Here is an 11616-nt window from a genome sequence, read left to right as displayed (position 1 = left end):
TACTGGGAGTAGTTGTTTTGCAACAGCTGGAAGCTCCGTTTTGGAAACAGTCGCGTACCAGACGTTTTTCATTTTTATTGGGGAGGGGAGGGGGGCTGTGTAGGGGTATGTGTATATGTAGTGTTTTTTACTTTTTATTTTATTTTGTGTTAGTGTAGTGTAATGTAGTGTTTTTAGGGTACAGTCGCACGGGCGGGGGTTCACAGTAATTTCTCGCTGGCAGTTTGAGCTGCGGCAGAAAATTTGCTCCAGCTCAAACTTGCAGCAGGATACTTACTGTAAACCTCCGCCCATGTGAGTGTACCCTGTACATTCACATTGGGGAGGGGGGAACATCCAGCTGTTGCAAAACTACAACTCCCAGCATGCGCTGACAGACTGTACATGCTGAGAGTTTTAGTTTTGCAACAGCTGTAGGCACACTGGTTGTGTATCACTGAGTTTGTGACCTAACTCAGTGTTTCACAACCAGTGTGCCTCCAGCTGTTGCAAAACTACAACTCCCAGCATGTACGGTGCATGCTGGGAGTTGTAGTTTGCAACAGCTGGAGGCACACTGGTCGTGAAACACTGAGTTAGGTAAAAAAAAAACTGAGTTTCACAACCAGTGTGACTTCAGCTGTTTCAAAACTACAACTCTCAGCAGTCACCGACAGCCAACGCGCATGCTGCGAGTTGTAGTTATGCAACCAGCAGATGCACCACTACAACTCCCAGCATGCATTTTAGCTGTTTGTGCAAGCTGGGAGTTGTAGTTATACAACAGCTGAAGGTACACTTTTCCATAGAAAAAATGTGCCTCCAGCTGTTGCAAAACTATAAGTCCCAGCATGCCCATAAGGGAATGCTGGGAGGTGTGGTGGTCTGCCTCCTGCTGTTGCATGCTGTTTTGCATGCTGGGAGCTGTTGCTGAGCAACAGCAGGAAGCTGTCACTCACCTCCAACTGCTGCTCCACGCGCCGCATACAGGTCAGTCCCTCGTCGTCGCCGCCACTCCTGGGGCCCCGATCCCAACAGGGACGCCGGGGATCGGGGTCCCCAGCTGCCGGGGTCAACTTCCCGCACCTGCTCACGTCCTCCGGAAGAGGGGCGGAGTGGATTGCGGGAGTGACACCCGCAGCAGGTGCCCTGATTGGTCGCCCGATAAACCGGCCGACAAATCAGGGTGATCGTGAGGTGGCACCAGTGCCACCTCACCCCTGCTGGCTATGGCTGTTCGGGGCCATCAGAGACGGCCCCGATCAGCCAGTAATTCCGGGTCACCAGGTCACCGCAGATCACTGGGCTGAATTGTCCAGCGATCTGCGGCCATCACCGACATGGGGGGACATAATGACATCTTCTCTTGATATACAGTATCTGTTTCAGTAAGGTGCCAGTCACTCTGTGCACTCATTATTCCCATAATAGATCTGTAATAGCAATAGGTCTGAGTACTTTACCTTCCCCTATCCACATAGCTAGATAGAGAGCTTCCACTCCCCCTTTTCTTGTAGGATTTTGCTAGGAATGTGAGGTGTAGGTTCTGCTCTGGGGGTGCCTTTTTATTGGAGGGTAGGGTTTCCACTCTGCCTAGGATTAGGGGTAGGCTAGCAGCCTTTTATACCCTACTTTCTAGGGTATATTAGGTAGAGGCCGTTCATCTATGAGGCCCTCCCCATCTCCCTAGATCTTAATTTCCTGACCCTCTGCCTTATCTACGATCCTCCTCTATGGAATCTTTGTATTCATTGTACAGTACATATTGTACATATACCATCTTTTGTCCTCATCTGATTCCCACGTTGGGATATATTTTGTGTTGCTGATCTAATATTGGTATCTTGGTATCTGACACTTACATTGATGTGATCTAAGGTGATACAAGGTGCTCAACTCCAAGTGCAGTTGTGCACCTACGTTGGAGTGGAGGACCTGCACCTATGGATCACAATGTGGTTTCACAACTGTGGTTAATGTAAACAATGACATTAGCTAACCCTCAAAACTGATGTAAAATTGAGACATTAGCCAGTATATCCTTATATGAAGGACACACTTGAGCCCGCACACCACGCCAAGGTTTCTCAAATGGTGCGCGTCCTATCAACTAACCTACCTGGCCAGATAAATAAAACCAGGAACCAATTTACGGCAGCCATAGGTCCGACTTGCAGATTGCTCCTCAGTCACCTCCAGTGTGAATCTAAGCACACATACAATGGGAGGGAGTAGACAAGCTACAAGCCCCACCCTGGCTGGTTCATTTATAGCAGGCCTCACAGGTGAAACCCTAATGCTACCCAGCAAGATAAAAGGGTTCATTAGTATAAGCACTAAGCGGGGCGGAGGTCCTGCACTTGTAAACAGTTGCTAAGGGCGATCCCCAGCAAAAATTGCATACAATGGAGGATGCCTGCAAACGGTCACAAGTACCACAATGGCATCCTGACACCAGATAAATATGTATGTGGATGCGTTTTTTCTATCTATCTATCTTGGTATCTGGCCTACACATTCATCGTAGGCTGCTTTCACACTATAAAAATTCATCCATAATGAACGTCCTTCATAAAAAACTTGAAAATCGACCGTTAAACGTCCGTTAGAAAATCCCATTATAGTCTATGGGATTTTTCTAATACCCATTTTTACCCGTTATCACCCATTATTAATAACGGCTGTTATTCTGTGACGGGCGATAGTAATGGGAGAAATAGTGCATGCACTATTTCTTCCGTTCATTCGTCCATCACAAAATAAAGACCGTTTTTAATAACGGTCGATAACAGGTTAAAACGGCTATTAGAAAAATCCCATAGACTATAATGGGATTTTCTAACAGTAGTTAGGGATTTTCTAACGGCCGTTAATCGGCCGATTTTCAAGATTTTTATGACGGACATTCATTACGGATTAATTTTTATAGTGTGAAAGCAGCCTAAACTGATGCTGGTCCAACTGATGGCTTAATTTTTGCGCCACCAATTCTACTTTGTAATGACATCAGTCATTTTACCCAAAAATCTACGACAAAACGGAAAAAAAAATCATTGTGCGACAAAATTGAAGAAAAAACACAATTTTGTAAATTTTGGGGGCTTCCGTTTCTACACAGTAATTTTTTTTTGCTAAAAATTGCATCTTATTTTATTCTATAGGTCCAGACGATTAAAATAATACCCTACTTATATAGGTTGGATTTTGTCATACTTCTGGAAAAAACTACATGCAGGAAAATGTATACGTTTAAAATTGTCATATTTGGCCCCTATAACTTTTTTATTTTTCTGCTTACGGGGTGATATGAGGTCTCACTTTTTGTGCCGTGATCTGAAGTTTTTAGCGATACCAATTTTGTATTGATCAGACTTTTTGATCGCTTTTTATTAATTTTTTCATGATATAAAAAGTTAACAAAAATACACTATTTTGAATTTTTTTTGCGCATACGCCATTGACCGTGCAGTTTAATTAACTATATATTTTTATAATTCAGACATATCCGCATGCAGCGATACCATATATGTTTATTTTTATTTACACAGTTTTTTTTTTAAACGGGAAAAGGGGGGTGATTCAAACTTTTATTAGGGAAGGGGTTAAATGATCTTTATTAACTTTTTTTTTCCACTTTTTTTTGCAATGTTATAGCTCCCATAGGGGGCTATAACACTGCACACAGTGATCTTTTACACTGAACAATGGTTTCTCATAGGAAGCCATTGATCAATGATTCTGCCACTTGACTGTTCATGCCTGGATCTCATGCAATGAGCAGTCATTCAGCGATTGGACAACAGAAGGAAGGGGAACCTCCTGCTGTCCTACAGCTGTTCGGGATGTGGCGATCCCGAACAGCTCCCTGAGCTTACTGGCATTGGTTTACTTTCACTTTAGACGTGACATTCAAGTTTGAACGCTGCGTCTACAGGGTTAATAGCGCGCGGCACCGCACATTGTTGGAGGCCGGGCCCAACCCACTGTGGCCCTGCATTATAGAAAGGGAAAGGACATAGGATGTACGGGTGTTAAATAATTTATTAGCAAATTATGGTGGAAAATAAGTATTTGGTCAATAACAAAAGTTCATCTCAACCAACACTTTGTTATATAACCTTTGTTGGCAATGACAGAGGTCAAACGTTTTCTGTTAGGCTGCTTTCACACTATAAAAATACCTCCGTTATAAACGCCCATTATAAAAACCATGGAAATCGGCAGTTAAATGGCCTTTAGAAAATCCCATTACAGTCTATGGGATTTTTCCAATGGCCGTTTTAACCCGTTATCGCCCATTATCAATAATGGACGTTATTTTGTGACGGGCGATAGTAACGGGAAAAATAGTGCATGCACTATTTCTTCCGTTACTATTGCCCGTCACAAAATAATGGACGTTATTAATAACGGGCGATAACAGGTTAAAATGGCTATTGGAAAAATTTTTAGGGACTTTCCAACGCCTGTTTAACGGCCGATTTTCAAGATTTTTATGACGGACGTTCATTACGGATTAATTTTTGTAGTGTGAAAGGGGCCTTAGTCTTCACAAGGCTTTCACTCACTGTTGCTGGTATTTTGACCCATTCCTCCATGCAGATCTCCTCTAGAGCACTGATGATTTGGGGCTGTCACTGGGCAATACAGACTTTCAACTCCCTCCAATGGTTTTCTATGGGGTTGAGATCTGGAGACTGGCTAGGCCACTCCAGGACCTTGAAATGCTTCTTACAAAGCCACTCTTTCGTTGCCGGGCAGTGTGTTTGGGATCATTGTCATGCTGAAAGCCACATTTAATCTTCAATGCCCTTGCTGATGGAAGGAAGGTTTTCACAAAAAAATCTCACGATACATGACACCATTCATTCTTTCCTTTACACGGATCAGTCGTCCTGTCCCTTTGCAGAAAAACAGCCCCAAAACATGATGTTTTCACCCCCATGCTTCACAGTAGGTATGGTGTTCTTTGGATGCAACTCAGCATTCTTTCTCCTCCAAACACAATGATTTGAGTTTTTACCAAAAAGTTCTATGTGGTTTCATCTGACCATATGACATTCTCCTAATACTCTTCTGGATCATCCAAATGCTCGCTATCAACCTTCAGATGGGCCCAGACATGTACTGGCTAAGGAGGATGCATATGGCACTGCATGATTTGAGTCCCTGGAGGCGTTCTGAGTTACTGATGGTAGCCATTGTTACTTTGGTCCCAGCTCTCCGCAGGTTATTCACTAGGTTCCCCCCCCCCCCCCCGTGTGGTTCTGGGATTTTTGCTCACTATTCTTGTGATCATTTTGACACCATGGGGTGAGATCTTGCGTGGAGCCCTAGATCGAGGGAGATTATCAGTGGTTTTGTAAGTCTTTTTTAAAGGGGTTTTAGATAAAAATAAATAACGGGATAGAGGTAGTTAGTGTCAGGGACAGATGGGGAGGGGGTTTGGGGAAAGTTTAGTTAATGATAGCTACTCTTTAAAATGTTAAAAGTTTAATTTAAGGTGCCAACAGCACAAGGAGACCATATGGTGACAACCCAGCCTGGAGGTGGAAACAGCCTGACGAGAACATAGGACCTCATAATCAAAAAGATTAAAGATATTTTTTAAATCTAAATTGAAGATTTCAAATAGTTTAACATAATTTTTTTTTACTTAATGTGCCAGCAGCATGAGGAGACCACATGGCTACGGTGCGTCTAGGTCCTCTGTCTTGCCTTCCTCATCACCCTGTAGCTCCACAGCCTGCTCCTCCTCTCCTGTCAGATGACTATACAAAACCACCCATTTCACAAAACCTTGCCTATGCTCCACTGTCCCCCTCCCTCTCCTCCTACAGTTCAGCCCCCAAAGGACTCATGTGTCCTCAAGATGTAGGCACCAGCCATTGTTTCCCGTGCCGTTTGAAGGAATTTGGGAGCCCCAAGCAAAATAGACATGGAGGGCCTCATGTAATTTTTTATCAGCGTGGTACAGGAGATTCAGTTTCCTGTTCCCTGCCGGACTGAAAGGAAGTGAGCACTCCTGTCAGTCCGGCCAGGAACAGGAAACTGAATCTCCTGTTCCTGTGCCCGGCCAGACTGACAGCCAGGAAGAAGAGGAGCTCGGCCACACTACAGGGAAGGGGAAGAACTTGGGAGGTGACCAGGAGTGCTGCAGCCGCCTGAGGCTCTCTATAGAGCGCTGGGGCGGCTGCAGCCTTCTAGGAAGCACAACAAGCTCCGGCTTTGCTTGGGGCGTCCTTTAGCGACGGGCCTGATCATTTCCAACACGTGTTGTAGGATATGAAGCAGTGGAATGACGTCGCTCATCCCCTAATCCTGGCGACTTATTAATAATGTGGCTTCCTCAAAGGGCCCGAGCAAACACCAGGTGTCACGTATGAGCTGCCACTGGTTTTCATTCAAGTTACACAGGGGAGTACCCCTATCCGCTTGGATCATCAAGAAATCGTGATGGCTTTTCTCTGTTCGTACATTCGGTCCAACATATGGAGGGTGGAATTCAAACGTGTGGAAAATCCCAAATCAGACTATGTTGCGGGATACCGTTCTGACACTGCAGCAACCAGATTGAACACGTGTGTCATTTAGTGTGCATGGCTCAGGCTTCCTTGAAGCAGCACAGACAAGATGTCACCATGGTTCCCATTTCCAGTTTTCGTGGAGTAAGCCATGATTCGATTTCTTGATGAATGACTTTTAGCAGTTCCTCCCCTGTGTGACTTCATTCGCCAAGGCAAACCATGTGAAGAACAGCCTGACACCGCCATGCCCAGCACACATGGTATACTGGAGGGGCATTTTTATTAAAATTCTAAATAAAATTATTTATTATTTAAAATTTTTATCTAAGGTACCAGCAGGAGACCACATAGCGGCACTATGACACAGCCTGGAGGTGGTAGGAGCATAAAAAGGCCCTATAGTGGCAGAATGACCAATCCTGGAGGTGGTAACAGCAGCATGAGGAGACCACACGGCCTCACAATTGAAAAGATTAAAGATATATTTTTAAATTTAAATTGAAGATTTTAAAAAGATTACCATAAAAAATGTATGCAATGTCCCAGGAGCATGAGGAGACCACATGGGGGCACAATGACACAGCCTGGAGGTGGCACCAGCATGAGGAGACCAAAATATGGCAGAATGACCAAGCCTGGAGGTGGCAGAAGTAAGAGGAGACCATATGGTGACAGAATGACACAGCCTGGAGGTGGTGGCAGCCTGACCAGACCAAAGGGCCTCAAAATTGAAAAGATTAAAGATATTTTTTTAAATTGCATGTGGCCACGTTAACATCCTCTGGCTGAAAAACTGCCACACCGCAGAGTTGCTGATTTCCCCCCCAATAGTCCGCACTGACTGACTGCTACTGCCGCTGACTCCAGGGACCCCTGTTCGACCACCTCCCGGGCAGGTAGGCTGCCGAGAAGCAGGTGGTCTATCCCGGGCACGTTTGTCTCCAGACTTCCCACTGCTGCCACCATGCTGACTCCCAACCATTCTACCACCTTGCTGGCTCAACTGCTGCCTCATGGGCAACCTGCCACCCTCCTTTCCTGATGATGATGAAGCCCCTTCTGCACCTGGCTCCCAAGTGCGATGGGCTTTATCATCATCTAATTGTGTCAACATGTCACTGATGTCCTCCTCAGGTTTCTCAACAGTGTGCACTTCAGGAGCCTCACATGTGTCCTCACATGTGGATCCGCCATGTTAGATGCCCTGGAGTTGATAAGGATGATCCTTATGTTTCTGATGACTGATCAATATATTAATACTGATGTGCCATTGCTGATGCTGGAGAAAGATATTTGTTAGCTACCCTTAACCCATAAATCAGCTTGCAATTTGCTCGTGACTAAGATGGAGACCTTGAGATGACGTCAGGAGGACCAAGTTACGAAGTCAAAAGACAAAATATTTCACGGACAGAGAATTCTGAAATTTCCCGGTAGAAGAACTTTTGCCAAGAAAGAAATGAAATGGATGCTAGATATGCTAATGTACACAGACAGGGCTGCCATCAGAAATTCTGGGGCCCCTTACAAAGTTCAAGGCTTGGGCCCCTAACCCCCGTGGCCCGCCCCCTAGAGTCCATCCCCCAGGGTCCACCCACTATCTTCAACATTGTCTATGAAAAAAAATATTTTAAAAGACAGGACAAGAAAATCACGAGCCCTTTAATTCAGTGAGGAAGGAAGGAAAAAATATTACCATACATATTACCGCCATACTGTTACTGACCAAATCCTGTATACTGGGACAATTATTACCAATAATACCATTATACAAGGAGGAATATCATCACCATACATATCACCATCATACTGTTACTGACCAAATCCCTTATACTGATACCAATATTACCAATAATACCAGCACACAAGGGAGAATAATACTGCGACACCACAAGTAGATAGTGCCCCCAGTAGATAGTGGCCTCCCCTGTGCTTTTTGTGAGAAGGAGGAGGGCTTAGATTGGGGTTAGGGGCTGGTGGCAGGCCCCCTTTCTGGACCGCCGTCTAAGTAGGCTGAAGGTAGTTTAAAAAAAAAAAAGCCAGCGGGCAGCTGTGGGCCTCCCTTAGTCCCAGGCCTCAGGCTGTGCCCAGGTGCCTGACCTGTCATTCTGCCCCTGGATATAAGATAGATAGATATAAAGATATTAGATAGATATGAGATAGATAAATAGATAGATATGAGCTAGATAGATAGATATGAGATAGATAGGTAGATTTGATAGATAGATATATAGATAGATATTAGATAGATATGAGATGGATAGCTAGATATGAGATAGATAGATAGATAGATATGAGATGAATATATGGATATATATGAGATAGATAGGAGATAGATAGATAGATATGAGATAGATGTTAGATAGATAGATATGAGATAGATATGAGATAGATAGATATGAGATAGATAGATAGATATGAGATAGATAGATAGATAGATAGATATGAGATAGATAGATATGAGATAGATAGATAGATGGATAGATAGATACCAGAAACCAGAAGAACAGCACAGCTACTAAGAGTAAAAAAAGAAAATATGAAGGTGCCTGCAGATATATGAGCCCTGGTTAGAGGCTTAAATCATCAAGAAAATCCAAGAAATCTGCAGCACACAGAAGTTTAGTGCAAATAGCAAGGTGTTTATTCCATTTCCAGTGCAAAAAAAGTGCTACGTTTCAACAGCCTCACGCAGCCATTTTCAAGCATGCTTGAAAATGGCTGCGTGAGACTGCTGAAACGTAGCCCTTTTTTGCACCGGAAATGGAATAAACACCTTGCTATTTGCACTGAACTTCTGTGTGCTGCAGATTTCTTGGATTTTCTTGATGATTTAAGCCTCTAACCAGGGCTCATATATCTGCAGGCACCTTCATTTTTTCTTTTTTACTCTTAGTAGCTGTGCTGTTCTTATGGTTTCTGTTAGATAAATAGATACTGCATATATGAAATAGATAGATAGATAAATAAGTGTTCCCCAACCAGGGTGCTTACAGCTGTTGCAATACTACAACTCCCAGCATGCCCACAAAGTCAAAAGAGTTGTAGTTTTGCAGCTGGGGGAACAATGGTTGGGAAACACTGAAATAGTGCCCTTTTACCTCCCACTGACTCCCAAACTGTAACATGCTCCTTTACCCCTTCAGACAGTAACTTACTCTTATGGGTGGCCCCAGCAATGTGCAGGGGAAGGCTTCATGTTACGGGCAGCACAGCACAGAATATGCTGTGGAGCAAGAAGAAAAGCACCCAACATCTCCACCAATAGGGCTGCACGCAACGGAGCAGGGGGAGGAGCATGTTTCCCTGCTTTCTCCCAGAGAGTCAGTGCGGCCACGGCCCCTGCACTGTTATTAAAGGGCCAGCAGGCTTAATGTTTTAAAACAATAAAATGAAGGAAAATGGTGCTGGCAGCGGTGGATCTCCACTCAGACTCCAGTGCCCCTTCTGTTCTGCAGCTGTTGCACAGGGGTGCAGCGGGGACCCGGGCACCCCTGGGAGCCCGGGCCCTTTACAGGAGTACTGGCTGTTCCCCCCTGACGGCGGCCCTGTACACAGATGCAATACTCAAACAACCAATAAAAATGTAACATGATGATTTTGATGTAATAACTAAACCTCCTCATTTTGTCAAATGTAAAAACTAATGTGATTTTCTAATAAACAGACAGAACTCCTTGGGAGTCAGTGCTGAGAAGGGGATTTACACCAACTCTGCAAAATAGCACAGCGGTAGTCACTCACACTTTAAGGCTTCACTTTAAGGCATCCTTGACAGAGCATGGACCACAGTAAATGGAGTTTAACCCCTTAACAACCAAGGGGTTATGTCCTGGTGCTGCGGTACTTAGCAATGCTCGGATCATGCGCGGCTGTTCCTGGCTGCTGATTGCAGCCAGGGACCCCCCAGTAATGGTCGACATCCGCGATTGCGCCGATGTCTGCCATTAACCCCTCAGATGCCGTGATCAATATAGATCAGGGCATCTGCGGGAGTGCGGTCAGAAATATGGATAATCGGATTGCCCCCTGCCTTCCACGGGTCTTCTGCTCTGGTCTAGCAGACTGCATAGCACTGAACAGTATTAGCAATCAAAGGATTGCTATAAATAGTCCCCTTAGGGGACTATTAAAGTGTAAAAATAAAAGTAAAAAAAGTTTTAAAAAAAATTAGAAAAATCCCCTCCCCAATAAAAATGTAAAATGTCCTTTTTTCCCATTTTACCCCCATAAAGTGTAAAAAAAATAATTTATTCGCATATTTGGTATCGCCGCATGCGTAAATTTCCGAAGTATTAAAATATAATATTATTGATCCCGTACGGTGAACGGCGTGAACGTAAAAAAAAAAAGTGCAATATTGCAAATTTATAAAAGTTTTATATACACAAAAATGGTATCAATAAAAAGCACAGATCATGGCGCAAAAAATGAGCTCTCATAAAGCCATTTATACGGAAAAAATTAAAAGTTAAGGTCATCAAAATAGAAGGATTTTAAACATACTAATTTGGTTAAAAAGTTTTGCGAATTTTTTTTTACCTGTTGGGGACAGAGGGCGTACCTTTACCATCCAACTCTAACAACGGCCGGGACCCGTGGCTACTTTCCCAATTTTCATCAAATATTTTTGCAAATTATATCTAGTAACAATCCTTAAAATGGAGCAGCAAAAGCTACAGTGTTCATATTAAGACAACTTTATTGAGTGCTAATAAACACAGATACTAAAGAACCTTACAGACAGCAAATTATGTATAAAATAAAGCAATATTCACTAAAACTAATTTTAAGTTATAGAAGTTTGACAGAGTAACCCATTGTTTTAATACCTAATTGCTATAAAGTAATCACGTTGTTATTACAAAAGAAGGCAAAGTCACAAAGCTTGGTATAATAATCACAAGACAATTAAAAACTGGATTTTCTAATTAAACACGTTATATAAACAAGTAGGTCTGGCTATTAATCTATGTGTGTGCTCAATGAAATGCTACTGTACACACCAAGCTATAACACACTGGCCCTGATTTACTTAGAAAGTTGGGTTGTGTTTGTACTGTGTATTCCAACCTGACTCTGTGCTTTCTCCTGTTATTTATTATTCTGT

The 11616-nt window shown here is 43.5% G+C and overlaps 1 protein-coding gene across 1 annotated transcript in view; it reads left to right on the top strand.

Annotated features, from left to right (window-relative positions):
- Positions 1 to 915: 915 nt before the first annotated feature.
- LOC130284698 (putative uncharacterized protein DDB_G0286901) overlaps positions 916 to 11616 on the top strand; it is a 29606-nt gene continuing 18905 nt past the window's right edge. Inside the window, exon 1 of the mRNA XM_056535341.1 lies at positions 916 to 969. The gene's annotated coding sequence lies outside the window, so the exon portion shown is untranslated. The remainder of the gene's footprint in view (positions 970 to 11616) is intronic.

This window comes from Hyla sarda, chromosome 8, assembly GCF_029499605.1.
Source record: "Hyla sarda isolate aHylSar1 chromosome 8, aHylSar1.hap1, whole genome shotgun sequence".
NCBI lineage: Eukaryota > Metazoa > Chordata > Amphibia > Anura > Hylidae > Hyla > Hyla sarda.
Note: the sequence above shows the minus strand (reverse complement) of the source record. Positions and strands in the feature narration are given on the sequence as shown.